Source organism: Lissotriton helveticus, chromosome 7 (assembly GCF_964261635.1).
Source record: "Lissotriton helveticus chromosome 7, aLisHel1.1, whole genome shotgun sequence".
Lineage (NCBI taxonomy): Eukaryota > Metazoa > Chordata > Amphibia > Caudata > Salamandridae > Lissotriton > Lissotriton helveticus.
In genome coordinates this window covers 1,698,516,186-1,698,537,576 of record NC_136068.1, presented here as the reverse complement: position 1 = coordinate 1,698,537,576, position 21,391 = coordinate 1,698,516,186, and positions in this window count along the sequence as shown.

Sequence of the window (21,391 nt, the reverse complement as noted above, 5' to 3'; positions counted from 1 at the left end):
CTCTTCATGGCGCAGTATGAAGAAAAGTTCGTTGACACCAATAACCCTTTCAGGCAACAAATTATACAGTGGTACCGGTACATAGACGAGGTCTGGCTCCTGTGGCAGGGTAGCCAGACTGACTTATTGGCTTTTCATGGATGGCTTAATACAAGGAACAGAGACATAAAATGTTCAATAGAGAATAGTTCTAGCCGTATGACCTTTTTGGACATTGAGCTAAGATGCGAAGACGGATGGTTGGTAACATCTTTGTTTAAGAAAGACACCGACAGGAATACCATCTTACACCACAGGAGCTCACACCCGCGCAGTTTAAAAGCAAATTTGCCTTACGGACAATTATTAAGAATTAGGCGCAATTGCTCTGATGTACAAGACTACGAGCGCCACACACGAGCGTTCTGCTGTGATATGCAAGATCGGGGTTACCCTAGGAAGCTTCTGAAACATTCTCTCAAGCGCGCGAAATACACGCCTAGAGAATGCCTGTTGCAAACTAAACAACGCACACCCCTAAATAAACTTGTGTGCATCACAACCTTCTGTCCCGACACACATAAACTACGACAAGCTGTGTTAAAGAACTGGCATCTGTTGGAGGGGTTGAACTGCCCGCTCCCCAAACCCATTTTTGCCTACAGAAAGAATCGCAGTATTGGCCAAGAACTCATTTGGGCAGACATAGTCATCTCTAAGCCCAAAAGTGATCTTTGGCGCAATGGAATCTTAAGCCGATTGAGGGCCACCACAAGTGTGGCAACTGTGTCGCTTGTCCTAGTACAATTGAAGGCGTGAGTTTGTCCATCAACGCACCAAGTGGAGACACAAAGAGTTCTCTAATTGTAGAACCAAGAATGTTGTGTATATGGTATTATGTCCGTGCCAGTTAATTTATATTGGAAAAACTAGCCAACAAGTGAACCAAAGAATTAGCCAGCACCGAAACAAGTCATGTCTGCTCCAATGGTTGAGCATTTTTGCGAAAAAGGCCACAACGAACAAGAGTTTAAATGGTCTGTACTTTACACCATAAACTCTAAATCCAGATGCCATGACGTCGAGCGCGTTCTGTTACAGAAAGAGGCCTACCTGATTTTAAAGTTCAATAGCGCACAGACTGGCCTCAACGACCTGTCTGAGATAGCGCACATATAACCAAATTTAAGGAACTCATCTGTCCTGACTTGCATCGGTTTGACATCCCTGGTTTGTCCTTTGGTTTTTGTGATCTATTTCATGAAACCGAGACTACATGTGGTCCTTGGCCTTGATATGTCTTTTGAGTGTTGCAATAATCATATAATCACAGCTGCTAGAGTTACACCTTGCATTAATTTCTATATCAGTTCCAACAAATATGGGGTTAAGCACTAACTTGCCTTTTATTAAACATAAGTTTTATTGGGCTTATGTGCCATAAACAGGACGCTCTTTAGCGCGCCTTCTGTGTGCATTTTTCAGCTGTTTTAATAACAGGGACTACAAGTCCCAGAATGCTCTGCTTAATTTTGAGCATAAAACAAACAGGAAATAGCGGCGGCCATCTTTACTGAGAGAAACCAGACCCCAGCATTATCCAGCAGTGGCAGAGTAGCAGGTAATTTCTTAGACTGTTATACTAAGCGCTTAACTTGTGCCGCTACACGATTGAACATATCGCTAAGGTCGCGTTTTGTTCCTACAGGACGGTGATAGTGGCACTCCTTCCATTTGAAAATAAGAAAACGAATTAAGGTAGGCTAACTTCCTCGATTGGGAGATTCTATCTACCGTGACATATTGATGTATGCTGCCTCGCTAGTAACGCATATTTCCCTCATGTTGTAGATCCAACCTTGATGATTACGCCGCACAATTGAACCCACCGCAATTCGGCAGTTCCTTATGACTAAGGTACTCCCCCTCCATGTTTGACCTGTTATCGCTAGTATAGAAATGAACGGATTAAAATTGCAACTTACACACATTCTTAAAAAATCTTTTTTGGCATCTCTGTTCGGCCACATTAATTAGCAACAGGACCACCACTAGACTCTTCACGAAGTCCTCCTTCAAACAGAATTGGTATGTAGCCTAGAACTGTTTGTAGCCATTGTATGGAAATAAGGAATCTACATGCTAGGTCAAGTAAAACAATGTCTTTGCATCTTGCAGATACAAAGAATCCACAGCCCTGATGAAAGACCAGTGACTTTGCGCCTGGTCTTGAAACGCGTCGGCAGTGTTGTTTCGGAAAAATAATTTGCCATTTTTAGGATATTAGGACCGGCTGGTCCAATATTCAAGTGTCTATAAGCCATTGAGTCACTTACTTTCTCGCCCAAACTTACCTTTTCTCATTAATTGATTATATTAACTGTATTTTTTTTTAAAACTCTTTATTCGTGACTGTAGCAATCATTACAGTGTACATTTAATCATTTCTCACAGTATCAGTCTTTTCCATTTTCTGTAACTTAACTTTGGCATAATATTCCGTGCATCAGTTTGATCGTCTTATTTCGTAAATTTCCAGATAACATTTCAGGGTAACATTTATTACACGTCCGTAGAATACTGTATCGCCTAGTCATACCCCGTCCCTCCCAACTCCCCCCTCCCTCGTCCCGTCTTCTGGCTATTCCTGTGTACATATTCCGGAAGGTGGATATATCAGTTGTATGTCTGCATGAGTGTATACTGCAATTGATAGGCGGGGTTACCAGTTTATCTAGGCTAGGTAGTCATGCATGTAGACATTCCCCATATAAGGTGTGTGTTCAAATAGTATCGTCCAGTGGCATTTCTGGGCCAGCATCCTCCAGTTCTACTAGTATACGGTCCCAGTCCTGTACAATAGGGTATTTACGGTGGCCCTTCTCTTCCTCCCTACGCAGTTCCGCTGCCTCTGCCTTTCCCCACTTCAACATGTCGGACCGCCATACTTCTACATCAGGGGGCCTGAGTGACTTCCATCTCATAGTGAGGGTTCGGAGTGCTAACAAGAGAGCCAAGTCTATAAATTTCAATTGTGCCTTACAGGCCTTGGATCTCTTCCTGGTACCTATCAGGCAGGGTAAGGCACCCTCAAGGATCTGTAGAACAGTTATAGTGTATAGTGTGTTTCTGATCGTCACCCAGTAATTACGTAGTCTCGGGCATGCCCATAACATGTGAATAATATTAGCATCATCTTCACGACACCTAGGGCAGTTGCTGGGGGTGTTGGGAAACATCCTATGTAATCTTTGGGGAGTGAGGTATGCCCTGTGCAACACCATGGCCTGTATAAATTTGAATTTAATATTCCTGGACACTCTCCTAGGGTGGCCAAGGATGGTCTTCCAGTCCCCGTCTGATTATAATAACTGTTGTTTGTGATATAATTATTATAATTTTTTTGTAATGCTTGATGTTGAAATGTTTTCTAAATGTGTAAATAATTTTTGTCTTTAATGTTTGTATAGAGTCTATTTAGCCTTGTAAATATTTCAATTTATTGTCTTCTTTTCTGTTATGAGTTTTTGCAAATATGAAAAAGATATAAAATAATGGACACAAAGTATTGTTGTCTAGGGAAGCAACAATAAATTGGTTTCTTACCCTTTGAAAACACGTATTGAGTAATTGTGGTGTGGGCACTGTGTGTTGATTGCGATCTTTTTTTAATTAGCACTAGAAAGTGTATATAAAATTCATATCTCAGGTTCGTTACATTGTACTTTTGGTGTCATTTAAACGATAAACATATTTTCTAAACCTATTTTCTAGTTTTATAAATTGGTGTTGGATTTGTATTGTGTGTTGTCTCTTATTAAATGTATTGGTGTTTTTAAATACTTTGCTCACCTGTCTCTCAAGTTAAGCCTGATTGCTCATTCCCAGCCACCAAGGGTTGAACAAGAAAATAATTTATTGCAACCTTGTCTGGGCCTTATATTGTGTTGGTGGCCATCTTGCTAGTAGTGGGTGCATACTTACCTCTACTTATAAACCACCTTTCAAAAATGATAGGCTCCCATAACGGCAACCATCAGAATATCCTGCTTCTTAGAGGTAGTTTTAAAAGAAGGTCACTACATTGATGGTGTTGTCTCATTTGTTTTTCCTTTCCTGTTAGGTGGTGAGCTATACTCTCTTCCAAAACCCTTGGAAAAGAAAAGTACAGGTAAGCCTTCTGCCTTTTACTGGTAAGTATTTTTCTATCTTCCTCTTGTCTCTTTATTTTCTTCCATGTCTTTTCTTACTTTGATTTCTTTTCTGTCTATCCTTCACTTTCAGACAGTTTGGATACTTTCTCTGGAAGGGTCTGTTATTACTCTCAAGTGTCTTATTGCAGTTTGCTCTCCCCAAGTTTATCTCCCCTTGTTAAATCTCTTTCCTGTTTTTAGAGTAGAACAATTGAGAGGAAAGAAATAGAAAAAAGAAAAGGAACAACTAAATATACTTGACTGTTTGACCTGTCATCCTGGTCGTCCCACCAACCTTTTTTCCCTTTTAACTCCCATTTGTGCTGCATCCTTTTGAGGGAATTAGAACTCTAAGCACGGTACCACTGCTAAACTGTGCTAAATGCATGTGCTTCTCCCCTAAAACATGTTGACATTGGTATATACATAATTGGCATATTTTGTTTACTTATAAGACCCTTGTAAATTGGTATACCATGTACCCATGTCCTGTAATATAAATGCTACTAGTGGGCCTGCAGCACTGGTTGTGCCATTCACAAAAGTAGCCTTTCAAATCTGTCCCAGGTCAGCCATTGCAAGGTCTCTGTGTGCATTTTACTGCCACTTCTTCTTCGCATTTAAAACTACTTGCCAGGCCTTAAACTCTCCTTTTATTACACATATGTTACCCCTACTCTAGGCCCTAAGTGACCCTAAGGGCAGGGTGTTGTGTAACTTAAATCAGGGCATGTACTTTTGAATTCATATGTGCTGGCAATGACAAACAGCTAAATTCGTTTTTTACTGCTGTGTGGCCTACTTCTTTTATATAGACTAGCATTGAGGATTCCTTAAAGTAACTTTTAATCGGTAATTCATGATTGGAAAGGAGTAGTTACTTCATGTTTTATATCTTCTGGGATGGTGATGATAATTCCTTTTTATTGGTAAAGTTGGATTTGACATTACCCATTTTAGAAATGCCACTTTTAGAAACTGGACATTTTCTGCTCTTAACTTTGCCTGTCTCCAATACATATCTGGGCTGGGTGCAACTTCACTTTTTGCATACCCTCTAGCCAGCACAACACAGGAAGGGATGGGTGTGAACAGGGAAACAACAGTAATCATCTGCATATTATAGCCTTCCTGGGCAGGAAGGGGGAGAGGTGGTTTACACTTACATCTGAATAAGCTATGTCCTTTCCTCATTCAAAGGGGCTGCCTACTTCCCCTCCCCCCCACAGATAGCCTGGCAGACAGGACTGAGATGAAAGGTATCATTGTGCACATCAGAATAATCTTTTAAAGTCCCCCCTACATCAAATGCCCTTTTGAGTAAACAACCAGGGCTCTGGCCCTACAAAATCAGTACACTCCTTGACCTGGGAAAAACTCTACTGGAGTAAAGACTGCTCTGTTGAAAGGAATGCCACCTTGCTGTGATTGACTGTTCTGAGGAACTGCTTCTCTGCTTTGCAGAGCTGCCCTTCTGATCTCTGCTCTGAGGACATGGACTGGAACCACCTCACTTCAACCCAGAGTGACTGCAAGGGTTTGCAGGCTTTTCTCATGTTATTTTCTGAAGTCTCAGGGACACAAAAGACTTCCAGCAATCCTGCTGGTGCTGCCGGACTCTGCCATCTGTGAGTCCTGATTCAGAAAAGGGGGTGGTGATGAACAGAGTGTCTGAATTAAGCAGACCACTCTTACCCAGTCCAAAGATCAGGGCTTGATCCATCACCGTTATTTAGCTCACTGCCCCATCCCAGCTCAGAACCTGGCTATATGCAAATTAGTCGGTCCCTGGCCCAGTGCATCATGGAAACAGGGCAGACCAAACTACCAAGCCAATTCTTCACCAGAAAGGAGACAAGCTACCGGGGACCGGTTTCTGGCATTTCAGCCTCGTCGGCCCGGCTTGCTTGAATCCTGATGGAGCAGTGAGCAAGGGACTCATGTCTGAGTATACCCTGCCACACCTATAGTGGCCAAAAACGATTCAGAAAAGGGGGTGGTGATGAACAGAGTGTCTGAATTAAGCAGACCACTCTTACCCAGTCCAAAGATCAGGGCTTGATCCATCACCGTTATTTAGCTCACTGCCCCATCCCAGCTCAGAACCTGGCTATATGCAAATTAGTCTGTCCCTGGCCCAGTGCATCATGGGAACAGGGCAGACCAAACTACCAAGCCAATTCTTCACCAGAAAGGAGACAAGCTACCGGGGACCGGTTTCTGGCATTTCAGCCTCGTCGGCCCGGCTTGCTTGAATCCTGATGGAGCAGTGAGCAAGGGACTCATGTCTGAGTATACCCTGCCACACCTATAGTGGCCAAAAACGATTCAGAAAAGGGGGTGGTGATGAACAGAGTGTCTGAATTAAGCAGACCACTCTTACCCAGTCCAAAGATCAGGGCTTGATCCATCACCGGTGTTGGATCTAGCCCTGATCTCTTGACTGGGTGAGAGTATTCTGCTTAATTCAGAAACTCTGTCCGTCACCACCCCTTGTTGTTAAATATCTGTGAGTCCTGGGCCTCAGTAGTGGGTTTTGCAGCTGATTTCTGTAAGAATCGATGCATTGCCTCTACTGCGTAAGAATTTCTGATGCATTGGCTGCTGCCACCAACAAAGAGGCTGCTTGATGACAAAGAATACACAGCCTGTGCAGCTCAACGGCGACGCAGATGTTTTCCATTGATTTCACAGAGCCGACAATGATGTGGAACCCTCTCTGCGTGGCGCGACGACGACGCAGTACACTAGCGACATCAATGAAATCTCCATTCAAGGTATTTCTTTAGCATGTCCTGTCTGAGTCCTGTAGACGGATTCAACAGATTTGTCTGGGCAAGATAATTTTCATCTGAGATTTTTCCTGGAAGAAATTCCAACTGTGCACTCGTTTGATACAAAATATTTGTACGTTTATTCGCACTCTATTCTTCAGAGTGGGTGAAAGGAAGAAACATACAACACATGTTTCACCCCCTTACATGGCCATCCGGTCTGGGGCTTCCTCAGGGCTGTACGTACATAGTTTTACAATTTATAGTGATTATGGTTAGTGTTATGGACATGCAATAGAAGTAGGTAAAGAACAAAGGTTGGGGGTGGGGGACATTTAGGAAGGGGGGGAACAGAAAAAGATAGAAAGAGAAAAGGAAACAGGTAAAGGTTGAATGTGGGGAGAGTATAATGACAGCCGTGTGTTAGTGTAGGGATTCTTAATGTATGGAAGAAGAAAGTTAGGTGAGATGGGTAGGAGTAGGCAGAGGTATGATGAAGATGAAAGTAAGCGAAAAGTGGCTGTACCACGGTTTAGAGGTTGAGTGGGAGAGAGTAGGAGATAAGAGGGAGGAGAGTTGGGCATGGTGGGGGAAGTGGTCATAGGTGAGTGATATATCCATGTTTAAATTGTGTTGATAAGAAAACATTATACAATATGAAGCATCAAATAAGAAGAACACAGTTTTGGGTAGAGGTGCGAGATTGGTATTATCGGCAAACGGGCGATGGGTAATATATTTTGTTATTTCAGTTGTAAATTTAGAAAATGTATTCAGAAACCATATTTCAAAAGAACATATTCAAAAACAGATAATTGGAAATACAGAGGTACGTTTGGAGAAAAAAGCATAAATTTGTATTTTCGAAGTAGGGAAGCATGGCATTACGGCCAACAGGCGTCCCGAATTAAAGAAATCAAATGTGGCTGAGGTCACCAGTTTTGGGAATGCGAAGACATGAGTGGTAAACATATGAGATAAGATAAAATGCGATCGTTATGGTGTGGTTAAAGTCATATTTGCGTAAGGGAGAATTATGACCAAGGAACCAAATACCAAGGAACCTCCTGTCTGAGGAGCACAGGAGGATTACTGTGCAGGCTCTTGTCGGTTCAAGGCTAGACTATGCCAATGCTCTCTTTCTTGGCCTCCCTGATTACCTGGTCCAGCGCCTTCAGGTGGTGCAGAACTCTGCTGCCCGGGCGATTTTCAGCCTAGGCAGACGAGCTCGAGCTTCCGGGTTGCTTCAGACGTTGCACTGGCTCCCCATCAGGAAGCGGATCCAGTTTAAAACCCTGACCCTGATGCATAAAGCTTTGCATGGATCAGGGGCCGGATATCTGCAGCGGAGACTGACTTTCTATCATCCAGTCCGTTCTCTTCGCTCGGAATCCCTCTTTAAAGCTGTGGTCCCGCGGGTGAGGAAGGCTCGTGCTGGAGGGCGGTCTTTTAGTTGCAGAGCTCCCCAGCTTTGGATTCTGCTTCCACTCCCGCTCCGCAGCACTGCCAATTTACTCCAGTTTAGGAAGGGCCTGAAGACCTGGCTTTTTAATTCTTAGTCTGTTTTATTGTCTACTGTTTTTATTATTTTTCTCTGTTGTCTTCCGTTTTTAGCTGAGTTGTGTTATTCTGAGCTGCTGGTGGAAAGCGTCGGGACACTCTTACCGAGTAGCCGTACGCTATATAAAAAGCTACATAACATAACATAACATAACATAATATTTAGGTTGATGAAAGAATCCGTGAAATATGCAAAATGTGTGTACGGTGTGTCACATGAGAACCGGTTTGTACACATGAGATGGTACGCAATATTTTCAGAACATGTAAGAGAAATATAATATAATAATCGGTAACGTACATTTTAATCATGATAGTACAAACAGTAAATATTTCAAAAATAGACATTGAGAAAATGGGGGAAATAATATATTTACATTAGGTGGGCATCCGGATCAGCGAGGTCCCGGGTTGTTGGGAGGGAAAACAGGGAAAAACCCGACAACAAATACCGGCATCTTAGATGGTCATCTGGGCGTGTCTACCATGCGGTGGTGGTGAGCGTGGTAGGCCAAAGTTGCAGAAACAGCAGTAGTAAAAAGATAAAGTGGGAAAAAGTGGGCAAGCATGTGGACTTGGTCTTGTATGGCGAAGTCAGCAATTTATTAATTATGTGCGCTTACAGCATAGAATGGTTGTGCACTTGGTTGCGAAGAAAAAACGTTATCAGTGTTGTTGTGAACGGCGAATTTATCTAGACGTTCAATTGGTTTTTTTTTAAGTTCAAGTAAAAGTTTATTAGAATAACAAAGGTGTCATTACAGAAAAAGAAATGAGGTACATTGTCATCTAGAAAGCAAGGTAAATTAGGTTACAACAATAAATATCAGAAAGTAAAAGATTGCAAGGGAAAGAGAGAGAGTGAAAGTGAGGCGTGGGATATAGGATATGTGAGGCAATGTAAATGGAGGTAAGACAATAAATATTATGCGAGGAAAAAAAAAAAAGAGGTTCTAAAGAGAAGAAAGGAACGAAAGGTAATTTAAGGAGGTTTCGAAACCTCTTGCTGAAAAGGGGGCAGATAAGAGGAGCGTTTGGCACAAACATCAAGGTAAAGGGTGATGGGAAGCCATAAGGTGTGTCTTTTCGGGGCCAGAGTAAGTGGATAGACAAATGCAGTATCAAGTCTATGATTATAGCATACATTAAACCACCAAGCTTTAACAGTAATGGCATTTGAATTTTTCCAATTAACAGTGATCTGTTGGAATGCAACAGCTAGTAACAAGTCAATGATTTGAACATTTGAGTCAACAGCAGCCCAAGAAGAGGAAAGTGAGCCAAGGAAGATATCAGTAAGAGAGAAAGGGAAAGAAGTTTGAAATATAGTATTGATTTGGTTCCAAACTGTTGTCCAAAAGATGTGTGTGAGGGGGCAAAGAAAAAGCATATGAAAGAGCGTGGCGTTGGGAGTGGAGCAAGACCAGCAAAGATCCGGAACCGAGGGAAACCTCTTATGAAGAAGAGAAGGTGTGTAGAGGAGTCGATTGTAAATAAAGAATAGTGTTTGTGTTAGAGAAGCAGCTCTAGAGGATTTGCGGAGTTTAGTCAAAATTTTATCCCAAAAGGAAGTTGGCCAGGACGTATCCAGATCCGATTCCCATTGCTCTTCCACCGTGGATTTCGGCCGGGGTAACGGAGGTGTGCGAAAGGACTGATAGATGGAGGAAGCGGAGGGGCCTGAACGGAGTAGGGAATGGAGTGATGTAGTTGGGTTAAGAGAAACAACTGGAGGAGAGGAGTGAGAAAGGGTATCATAAACGGACATGACTGCAATCCTGAGTAAGAGAAATTTGCGAGCAAAGGAGGAAGGGAGAGAGAATTCTCGGCTAAGAAGAGAAAAAGACTTGAAAACAGTTCCATGGAAGAGTTGGGAGACCCAAATCAGGCCCCGTTGCCTCCAAGTTTTCCAGTAAAATGGCTTCTGGTTAATGAGAATGCTATTGTTATACCAAATAGTGGTGTTAAGGAAATCAGTGACAGAGGAGGGGGGAACTGGAGCAGATGCAAGGAGTAATTTCGCAGTATGTTTGTGAATCGGAGTAGAAAAGGAGAGATATTCGGCAAAAGAGAAAGGAGAGAGAGAGAGACGTTCAAGTTCAGACCAAAGGGGGAGAGGCTCAGTAGGATCTTTGAGCCAGAGGGAGGCTTGTTTCAAGAGGAAAGCCTTGTGGTAGGCAGGGAAATTTGGAAAATTAACACCGCCCTCTGATTTGGGGAGACGTAATCGTAGTAAAGACATACGCGGTTTCTTACCAGACCACAAAAAGGAGGAGAGGATAGTGTTGATTTTAGTAAAGAATTTGGCAGGGATAGGAACAGGAATATTTGAAATGGTATAGAGCACGATTGGAGAAAGCATCATCTTGATGGTGTCGAGACGACCCCACCAGGAGAGGTAGAGAGGGTGCCATCTGGAAGTAAGGTCTGATAGTTTTTGGGTACATTGGCTAAGGCAAAGTGAGATGGTATCTGATATAGAAGAGGTTATATGCAGACCAAGATATTTTATATGGGCTGGGCTCCGCTTGAAATCGGATGCCTCAAAATCAGATTTGAAGGTGAATTTGGTAAGGGGAAGGATTTCGCATTTGTCGTTATTCAATTTGTATCCAGAAAGCCGAGAGTAAACGTTGACTTCGGCAAGGAAAGCGGGAACGGAATCAGAGGGATTGGAAATGAAGAGTAAAATATCATCTGCATAAGCAGCTAGTTTAACCTGCGAATGGGAAAGTGGAAAACCATGAATGTTCGGATTTTGACGTAGTTTAGAGAGAAAAGGTTCTAGGGCCAAGTTAAAGAGGAAGGGTGAAAGAGGGCATCCCTGGCGAACACCTCTGCCGAGGCTAAAAAAGGAAGAAATCAAGCCAGTGGCGCAAACTGCTGCTCTAGGGTTCATGTAAAGGAAGGAGATAAGGGAAATAAAATTAGGGCGAAAACCCGAACCATTTTAGTGCAGAGAAAAGAAAAGACCATTCCACTCTATCGAACGCTTTCTCAGCGTCTAAGGCGATTGCAGCTAGGGAGTCACTAAAACGGGAAGACTTGGAAAGGACATTGAAGAGGAGTCTGGTATTATCGGTGATGAAGCGACCTTTAACAAATCCAGATTGTTCGGGACCAAGGAGGTCTGTAAGAAAAGGATCTAACCTGATGGCTAAAGATTTGGCATATAATTTGTAGTCAATGTTAACAAGTGATATTGGTCTGTAATTTTTACAATGTTGAGTGTCCGTCCCCTCCTTGGGTATAATGCAAATGTAAGCATCTGAAAAAGTGCCCGAGGATGCACCACTGGCTTTAAAGGAATCGAGGAGACAATGTAATTTGGGTAACAAAAGCGTTGCAAAATGTTGGTAAAATTCGACTGTAAACCCATCTGGGCCTGGAGCTTTGTCTCTTTTAAGTGAGTGGAGTGCTGTATGTAGTTCGCGAACAGTGATGGGGGTTTCAAGGGTGGATAGGTCAACAGGAAAATTGGGAGGGGGTCGAATGCTTGCAAAGAAAGTGGAAAGAGAATGATCAGAGGGTTGAGTCCCAGAAGAATAGAGTGTAGAATAGAAACGAGAGAATTCTTCCAAGATATCAACATCTTTGTGCTGCAGGACTGAATTAACATCAAAAACAGACTCAATATTCAATTTGTTTTGCTTAACTTTCAAATAATTAGCAAGAACTTTCCCCGCCTTATTTTTCCCACCATAAAATTTCGCACTGGATTTTAGTAAGTAGAGTGAGGCATCTTCAGTGGACTGCTTGTTATATTTCATTTTGGCATCAACAAGAGCTGTTAAACTTTCCTGAGTGTGGGAGGTGTAAAAAGCATGTTCTAGGAGCTTGATCTGAGATAAAAGAGCACTGGTGCGTTTACGAGCCGTTTTACGTTTTGCGGCAACATGTCTGATGATGAAGTCTCTGGCCGCAGCCTTGTAAGCATCCCAGATGGTGTGTTCAGCTAAAGAGGGAGTGTCATTGAGAACAAAAAATTCAGTAGTGAAATCGGTAAAGGGGGTAGTGAATTTGGGCTCAAGGAGAAGAGTGTTGTTGAAGCGCCACCTCTTAGGTCCATTGGAGTTGGGCAGAATATCAATATTAATTAAAACTGGGGCATGATCAGAAAACATTATGGGGCCTATGTCAGCCTGGGTGAGGGATTGGGACATGTGGTGGGACAGGAAGATATAGTCGATACGTGATTGGGAGTGGTGCACCGGAGAGTAAAAAGTAAATTCCTTACAGGTCGGATTGCATAATCGCCAAGCATCAACAAGCTTGTGTTGAGAAATGGCGTGCGTAAAAAGCTTGTGAGACTTGTTAGGGACATAAAGAGATTTGGAGTGTCTATCCAGGAAGGGGTCCAAAGGCATATTGCAGTCGCCTGCCAAAATGAAATTATCATCGATGCATTCAGTGATACGGGAGGCAAACGTACTCCAAAAGGTAGGATTCCCACCAGTGGGGGCATAAACATTAAGCAGGGAAAGAGGGATACCTTTTGAGGAAAGTTTAACAAATAACCACCTGCCTTCAGGGTCAAATTTGGACTGTAAAACTGAATGAGAAAAAGACTTGCGAAGTAACAAAGCAACACCATTTCTTTTACCATCACCAGGAGCAGAAAAAACAGTCCCCACCCAACCTCTTTTAAGCTTAGCAGCTTCAATGTCAGATAAATGGGTTTCTTGCAGAAAGGCAACATCCACATTCAGTTTAGCTAGATGGGAAAGAATCTTCTGTCTCTTAATGGGGGAATGCAAACCTTTAACGTTCCAAGAAACAATACGTATTGACATCAAGGAAAATTAATGAGGTAGAACATAAAAAATATAATGAACAAAAGTGAAGCCTCATAAACAGGAAAAATGGAAAAAAAGGAAGAAAGGAAGCAAAGAAAGAGAAAGTAGGAAGTAATCAAAAGAAGCAAAAGTACAAGTGAGAATAGGATTACAACGACGTAAATAATGGTTGAAGGAAAGGAAGGAAACGATAAAAAAGAGTGATATAAGAAATAAGAAGAAACATAGAAGAGCAGGAGAAAAAAGACATTAAGGAGAGCGATATCAAATAATTCGATGGAGAAAAAGAAAGATATAGGAGAATGAGTGCGCTGTGATAGAAAAACAGGTGTAAACCAGGATGAAGTGGAATCATCTAAATGGAGAAACATGAAGAATCGTACACAAAATGTAATAGGGAAATGGCAAGATGAAAAATGCATAATAAAGGAAAAGAAGAAGCAAAATAGACTGTAAGTAAAATACAGGAGAAAGAAATGACTGAGTATATGAAACCAAAGAACGATGAAAAGAGGAAGAAAGAGAAGTGAGAGGAGAATAAAAAACAATCTAGACGAAACTGACACCAGAATACTTGAAGAGGTCAGGAAGGGTACAAAAAAGAGAACAAATGCGAAAAATGGTAACATGGTAAAATAAGAGGGGAGGGGAGGTACTTACAAAGGATGTCGAGGAGGGAAGACGATCAAAAGTTGGGACAAAAGGGGGACAATACGGATGTAACGGGAGGGAGGTAAGACCAACCAACGAAGGGCAGGAACACAGGGCAGCAAGGTGTCCAACCGGGGAAGACAGAACGGAACGCCAAATATAATCTGTGGAGAAAGGAGGGTAACCGGGTTAGAGAATGATAAACAGCGAAAATACCAACAAATATCATATCAACACAAGAAAAAGAAATGAATACAACGATTGCGGAAAACAAGAAAGAAAAATATAGACTCGGTTGAGAGTCTAAGAGTGTGGAACTAGGTAAATATGGGTAAACAGTGAACAAAATGGCATGGAATAATCAGTAAAAACTACAACGACAGTCATGGTGGAAACGGAGAAGAGGAACTGGAGAACTCCATGCCAGCAGAACCACAAGAGTTCAGGAAACTTCGGAGTCGTACAGGGTCTTCAAAAGTTGTAGTTTTGTTGTTATAGGTGACTTTAAATAGACAAGGATGGAAAAGTCCATATCTGGCTCCGATGGAACGAAGATCCGCTCTCATGTCAAGAAAGGCTTTACGACGAGCAGCGGTGGACTTAGCGTAATCTTGAGCAAAGAATAAGGTAGATCCGGACCAAGTAATACGTGGCGATGCTTTGGCTGCCAAGAGGACCTTCAGCAAGTCCGTGTACTCAATGAAATACATTATCACCCCTCTAGGCTTAGTTGGAGCAGAGATAGAGGAGGGAAGTCGGCCAAGCCTGTGAGCACGCTGAATGTTGAGTGAGGTGTCCTCAGGTAAGTGCAGTAGCTTCGGAAGAAAGGATTTGAAAAAGGCAATAGGATCATTCCCCTCGCTGCCCTCCTTCAGGCCGTAGAGGCGTAGGTTATTGCGTCTATTTCTGTTTTCAAGGTCCTCAACCTGCTTTTGAAGGGAGGAAATCTGAAGATCCATGTGAGCAACCTTGGTAGCCGTTTCCTGAAGAGATGAGACATCTTTCTCCACGGTGGAAACCCTTGCGTCGATGTTGGACCAATTGTCAGTGAGCGTTTGCAACTTGGCATTAGTATCTTCCATGTAAGGGCGCAAGGCTCGGATTTCTTCAAGAAGTAGTTCGATGGAAATAGTCGAGGAGGATTTCGAGGGGGAGGGAGGGTCCTTCTTCAACCTTTTAGGGGTAGTTTTTAATGCAACCTGAGGAGAAGCCTCCATGTCAGCTGTCGTGATAGCAGGAGGAAGGTCTGTAGAAGCTTCCAGCGGAGCCAGCGCCGAAAATAGTTTCGAATTTTTGAAGTAGTTGCGCTTAGGGGGCTTGTCAAGATGCTGCGCCATGGAAATGCAGGTGAATGAAGCAAGTAAGTGGCACGGAGTGCAGCTGAGACAAAAAGGCAAGGGCTCAAGATTGAGAATAGAGCCAGTTGAAGTCAAGCAAAAAGAGAGCTAAAACAACCAAGAGGAGCAGCCAAAAGTCCAGGTAATTACATGAAAAGAGCAGCATCCACAACGTGCCAGGGCAAAACTGCCTTCGAAGGAGCAAAATGGCCGCCAAGCCTGAGGAGAACGATGAAGTGAATAAAACACCATATAATCAGTGCCAGAAAAAGAAAAAAAAGTCACCTGTATTAGTTATAAGAAGTCTTCGTTAGGAGATGGTGAAAAGTAGCATAAAAAATGAGCCATGGGAGCCGTTTGAATTGCGACCGGCATAAAGCACAGCTGATGCGAGCGCCGGAGAGAAAGCAAAATGGCGGCCGTGACCGGGAAGAGCCGCGGCCGGAGCCAAAGCAGGCGCTCGTTCAAGAAGACGGCTCAGTTGAGGAGCGGGGTCCGGCTGTACTGAATCCTGACCATTTTCGCCGTTGGAGACAGGTCTCCTTGGTGCGCTGAGGTGAGGCGAACCGCCGGTAATCTCCGGTATGGACGGAGCCTCTACGCCTGTGCTGCCATCCGCTTCGGGCGCCCCCTAGACGTTCAATTGTTAAAAGGAAATAAGTAGGATAATGTTGACGGATGGTCTTATGGAAATTAACTTGTCCGTAAGTTAATATCTCCGAGGTGGTACACTTACGTAAGAGATTCGGCAAAAAGTTTTATTACGGGCAATTGAGGCAAGATTTAACTCGCCTCCTGCCGCTTACCTTGGGACATGTTCCGTGCTATATAAGGTTTGGTGGGCAATTATTTACTCGAATAGTCATTACCGTGTAGCAGTCATGCTAGTTATATATGGTCGCTTACCGTATAGATTCTTATATATTCTGTCAGCGTCGTAAAAAATTGAAGTTCTTGGGGGTTCTGGGGGGTCCTGTAGATGGCCTGCCATGATAGGGGTCTGGTCAAACTTTGACTTTGCACTGGTCCCTCCTGACCTCAAGTAACCTTTTGACCATTAGTGACTTCTAAGCTCTGTTTTCACATTTAATCTTTAAAAATTTATATTTCTACTTCAACTTCTTCTACCTATTACGTTTGTTGTTTTTGGTGTTTTCTTACTCAGATATATGTTCTCTATTTTTGTAAACCTGTATGGAGTCATTTTGTGGTGTTTTCATTGAATTACTGTAATTTAAGTGTTACACAAATATTTTACACATTTCCTCTGAAGGTAAGTCTGCCTGCTAGGTGCCAAGCTTCCAGAGGGTGAGCACAGGTTAATTTAGGATGTGTATCCGACTCACCCTCACTAGAGTGGTAGTCCCTACTTTGACAGGGTGCAAACTAGATACCCCATTTCAAACTTAGACTATTTGTCCTACATTATGTTGGGTTTTCAATATTATACTGGTCAAAAGAAAAATATTGCGTTAGGCTTGATGGCCCTTTTGCTCTCTTCATTTTTCCTGTTGCCTTCCCGCTTTTCCCTTTCCCGCTCCCCACTCATGTACTTTCTCGCACACCTGCTGTAGCCACGTTCCCACTGGAGCATGACAGGTCCCTGGGCCTCTCTGGTGGACCCCCTCTTCTTAGTTCTCCAAGAACTCATCTTCCATAGGTGCTGTGTCCCCCACTATCTCGATGCACTGCTCGCCGTTTTCTCTGCTACGACAATTCTGAAGAAATCTGTTACTTCTCTCCCTTGCATGGGTCCCATGGGGATATCTTCTCTGCGGCTTCAGAGGCTCAGTTTTGCTCACTGAACTTTTGGTATTCCTCCTTGGTAGACTTGTCACCATTGGTGTGGGTCTCCCTTCCATTTATTGCAGTTGCCTCCTGTATTTTTGCTGGTCTAGATGCTTTGGGCACTTTGCCACTTCTGTTCAGTGCCAAAGTGCAAGTGCTCCCTTTTGTAAATTGTTGTATAGGATTAGTGGTTCCATGATTGGTATTTAATTTGCTCATCAGTCCCTGGTACAGTGCACCATGTGTGCCCATGGCCTGTAAATCAAATGCTGCTGGTGGGCTTGCAGCACTGTTTGTGCCACCCACAGAAGCAGCTTGTAAAATATTGCTCAGGCCTGCCATTGCAGAGCCTGTGTGCAGTCTGGGAATCCCATGTCGACTTGGATTGTGCACACACTTGCCAGTCCCTAAACCTTCCCTTTTCTACATGTTAGTCTCTCCTAAGGTAGGCCCAAGGTACCCCTGTGGGCAGGGAGTATTGTATGTGAAAGGTAGGACATGCCCTGATGTGTGTGGCATGTCCTCATAGTGAAATACTGCCAATTTCGTTTTTCACTGTTGCAAGGCAATCTGCTCCCATAGGCCAGAACGGGCAGTTTGTTTATAACACCTTATAAACATAACTGACCTTGAGAACAAGATAGGAAAATAAAGTTTAGTATGCCTGAACTCAGAATGTTAAAGTGCATCTTTTAGAGTGGGTGATTTTTACATTCTGTCTTTGAAAATACCACTTTTAGAAAGTAGGTATTTTCTTGACTAACCATCCAGTGTGCCTCTGCTAGGTTTGTGTATTGCATGTCTCGCTTGTGAGTGACAGGGGCTGGAGGAGGGCAGCGGCTCCAGCAGTCTGATGAGTCACAGCAGGGCTGATTGGACCTTGGTTGAATTTAGAGTAGGGGAGGAGATTTCCTTTCACCTGCCTGGGCCAGGTCTGCTTTCATCTATGCTGTCTCCACCTCCTTCCAGGAAGCTACACCGTGAGGACAAAACTGGTTTTGGCTGGGTACAGACACTCTCTGCCTTCAGCTAACAAAGGATTTGTGTGTATAAAAAGGGGGACCCAGACCAAAGAACGTTAGATCACTTCTGGGAAATCAAGAGGAACCTTTGTCAAGGCGAAGAACCGGAGAAGCTGAGGAATATTACTGCCCCTGTGCTGTTTGGTGTTTGGGGTTGGCCTGCAGTGGTTACTTGTTGACAAGGAAAGAAGCAAAAGGACTTTGCTGTTTGCTTTGTGATCTTGAGGAAGATGTCCAAGGGCTTGAAACTGAGCTTGCCTCCTGTTCTGAATTCTCAGGGTCACAAAGACTTCACCACCAGTTCCCCTGAATATTCTTGCTGGGAATTCCAACCTGCAAAAAGGTTCCTGCTGCTGTTTAGTACCTCCAGAGACTGTTTGTTGTTGGGAGCTGGAAGCTCGATGCAATGAGGAAGAAGCGTGTCGCATCCGCACCGATTCCTGACGCATCGCAGAGTCACTGAGAAGATGTGTGCTGCATCTGCACCTGGTCCCGATGCATTGCCGAGCCACGGAGAAGAAGTGCACTGCATCCACACCGGGTCCTGACGCATCGCAGAGAAAACAGTTGCAGCACCTGCCCTGCGGCTGCAAATGTTCACGGATCGTCGCATCGCATCAAGCCTCCATCTTGTCGCATCGTAACTGGAACACAGTAAGAAACAGACGCATCACCTCTCATCCGGTAAGAAACAGACACATCGCCTCCCCTGAGGTGCAGTAAGGAACAGACACATCGCTTCCCCAAAATCAAGGAACCGCCGCATCACCTTCTCTAACGACCTTTTTGTTTGTTTTGCGTGACGCATCTAAGGTACTTTGTGGGAAACGTGTCACATTTACAATTTGCATTGAACTGAACTATTTCTACCATTTAATAACCTTATTTTTGATACTGTATTGTAGATTTTTGCCATTTGGTCTTGTTTAGATAAAGATTACTTATTTTTCTAAACTGGTGTGGTGTCCATTTGTAGTGTTTTTACTGTGTTACTGTATGTGTTCACAAATGCTTTAAACACTGCCTCTGAGATAAACCTGTCTGCGCCTTCCAAGCTACCAAGGGGGTGAGCAAGGGTTATTTTAGAAGTGTATCCCCCTTATCCTGACTAGAAGCAATGGTCCCTATTTGGACAAAGGTGCAAACCATTGCCAGCTAGAGACCCCCATTTCCAACACTCCTGTTTTGTTCTTCAGCTCTCCATTTCTAGGACACATACAGCTAGATTCATCAAAGTCCCGTTTGCGAGTCTGTAATAGCGATTCATAAGGAATCGCTATTAAGGACTTGCAAAACGGGATTCATGTAGGATTTGCAAAAAATATTGCGATTCCTACATCTTCCTTATTTGCGATTAGCAAATTGCTAATCGCAAATAAGGACCATAGGAATGAATGGGGAGTTATTCCTTATTTGCGATTAGCAATTTGCTAATCGCAAATAAGGATGCGATTTCAAGGGTGCAGGGGTGTCCAAAGGACACCCTGTAGCACCCCATAAAAGCAAATGTACACATGTGTTGCGCACACACATGTCCAAAGGACATGTGTGTGTGTAACATGCAACTTAGAAAAATGCACTGAAGTGCATTTTTCTAAGTTTTCGCTATTTACCACGAAGTAACAATTCGTGATAAATAGCGGCCAAAAATTGCAAATTCGCAAATTAAAAATGGTTAATGAATTGCATTTAAGGAATCTCAAATAGAGATTCGTTAAATGCAATTCCTCGCAAATATGCGATTTCTGCATCTGGGATGATGAATCCCAAATGCAAAAATTGCACTCGCAAGGGGCCAGATTCTCAGAATCTGGCCCTTTGCAAGCCGTTTTCGGCTTGATGAATCTAGCTGATAGTTCCCTGTTTGCTCCTCCGCCGGCTCCTGATTACTCCTTCTCTCTCTCACTCTTTTCTTCGTCCTCAATGTAATCTGCCATTTTTGTAATCTAAAAAAAAAAAGTCCTTCCTTTGTTTTCTCTCTTTTATTTTTGTTTCAATTAGTCCGTTTTTTGTGTTAATTTCTTCTCTCTCTTTCCTTTTAGATGATCAGGCCACTGCAACATTCCACTGGAGGATCTCAGGTAAGTCTTGTATTTCATTAACATTGTCATATCCATTACTACTCAGCATTCATCAAGCCCAATATATAGCACATCTGGGACTTGAAACATTCACAGGCCTCGACACAGACATCGCCCCAAATTTAAGGCGGCTTCGCTGTACCGCCGTGAACATTGATTCAATTAGCTCCATGGCGAAAAACCTCCTCTCCCAAGCCACCAGCCACGCATCCAAGAGATCGGACGTCTGGGACACTTTCATCAAAACCATTAGGGAGCAAATGGCAAATAAGGTTCCCACCAAGCTACATCATCAACAGTTGCCCCATTGTGGGATTCATTCATGTCCAGAAATGAAACTACAAAAAAGATTAGTAAATCAATTACTGAGAGAGTTGCGAAAGGACCCTATAAATCATAGCTTGCAAACTGCCCTACGGGAAGCTAAAACAAAATTAAAACGGACAAAATGGGGCAATCAGCAGCGAAGGAACGAAGATCTATGGGTGAAACTAGTGCACGAGGGGAAGCAGAAGAACAGCTCCAGATTCTGACAAATGGTTAAAAGAATACAGAATCCTGACCTTCCAGGTCAGAACTCGCACATAACTGAAGAAGTATGGTCGAAATATCTACTGGAGCACTTCAACAACGATGGGACCATAGACAAAGCTACTACAAATAAACCTTCTTTAACATCTACAAAGCATAACAAAAAAGTAAACCTCAACCACTACACCCCCACAAACCTCCGTGAAATGGGGGAATGCACTGTCAAGAACACACTAAAAATTGATAAACTTAAATTGGATAAAAGCTTAAAAAAACAGCTGAGTCAGGCCCCAAGCCAATTCGCCCATCAGACATCCAATGACAAATATCAAGGGGGCGACCAACCGGAGCCCCTGGGCCGAACGGCTTACCACCTATGCTCTATAAGTCAGATGCCGAATTTTGGAGCGCAGCCTTAGCACCAGTGTTTAAGAGTATCAGACTCACACAGATCCTTCCTGAGTCCTGGCACGGTTCAATCATTAGCCCGATACATAAACAAGGTAGCAAGAGGCTTCCAAACAACTACCGCCTTTTTGCTCTCATAGACGTGGAGGCAAAATACTTTGCTGGCCTTATCCTGGAGGAGTTAACATCATGAGCAACTGAGAATTCCATCATGCCAATCAACCAAACGGGTTTCTGTAAAGGCCAAGGGACCACAACCAATCTAATGGCG